Raw genomic sequence first — 1,153 nt, 5'->3', positions numbered from 1 at the left:
AATATTCATCATTTACCAGAATTTCAATTTAACTGTATATTCTCTGGCAACCCAATTGGGGGAATCAGTGGTGTGTTGGTGAGCACTCCCTGAGCCCTCTGGTCTCATTAACTTCTCCCCTCCCAGCCAGGAGCTGTTGTCACCTCTTTCCGGGCTGTGAGGGGATGGCAGGGATACGCCCCACCCGCCTCAGTCTTCATCCTCATGTGCCCAGAGAGACCCTGAGCAGTTTGGCTGGCCATGAACCTCTACTGTGGCTCAATACTGCAATCACCCTGGTGCTTTTATTTTTTTCTTTTTCTTTTTATTACTTTTATTTTGGGGCGGGGGGTCTTCTGGTGGATACCAGAAAATCTGCTAGACAAATTCTAAAAGAGCTTTAATGCTCAGACAGCCTGTGTTCTGTATTTTGATAGAAGTTTGGGTTACACCGGTGTATGCAATTGTTAAAATTTGGCAATGTGGGCAGTGCCTGTGGCTCAAAAAAGTCTATCTATCTATTTATTTATGTATTTATTTATTTTGAGACAGAGTATCACTATGTCGCCCTTGGTAGAGTGCTGTGGCGTCCCAGCTCTCAGCAACTTCCAACTCTTGGGCTAAATGATTCTCTTGCCTCAACCTCCCAGGTACCTGGGACTACAGGCACCTGCCACAACACCCATCTATTTTTGGTTGCAATTGTCATTGTTGTTTAGCAGGTCTGGGCTTACTCACTGAGCTATGGGAGTGGAGCCTACCTGGGTGCTTTTAAAACTAGCCTTGGTTGGGCAGCACCTGTAGCTCAGTAGGTAGGGTGCTGGCCACATACACCAAGACTGGCAGTTTCGAACCCGGCCTGGGCCAGCTAAGGCAACAATGACAACTGCAACAACAAAAAAATAGCTGGGCTTTATGGTGGGTGCCTGTAGTCCCAGCTACTTGGGAGGTTGAGGCAAGAGAATGGTTTAAGTCTAAGAGTTTGAGGTTGCTGTGAGCTGTGATGCCACGGCACTCTACCAAAGGGGACAGCTTGAGACTCTGTCTTAAAAAAAAAACCCAAAAAACACTAGCCTTGTGCATACCCCATTGCAGACCAATTAAATCAGAATCTTGGCCAGCCACAGTGGCTCGTGCCTATAATCCCAGAACTTTGGGAGGCCAAGAGGCAAGA

The 1,153-nt window shown here is 47.1% G+C and overlaps 1 non-coding gene across 1 annotated transcript; it reads right to left on the bottom strand.

Moving 5' to 3' along the window:
• Nucleotides 1-326: 326 nt before the first annotated feature.
• Nucleotides 327-388, bottom strand: LOC128595132 (U7 small nuclear RNA). The gene has a single exon (XR_008382801.1). It is a non-coding gene; the product is annotated as a U7 small nuclear RNA (small nuclear RNA).
• Nucleotides 389-1,153: the final 765 nt, after the last annotated feature.

Source organism: Nycticebus coucang, chromosome 9, assembly GCF_027406575.1.
Source record: "Nycticebus coucang isolate mNycCou1 chromosome 9, mNycCou1.pri, whole genome shotgun sequence".
Taxonomy (NCBI): Eukaryota; Metazoa; Chordata; class Mammalia; order Primates; family Lorisidae; genus Nycticebus; species Nycticebus coucang.
Note: the sequence above shows the minus strand (reverse complement) of the source record. Positions and strands in the feature narration are given on the sequence as shown.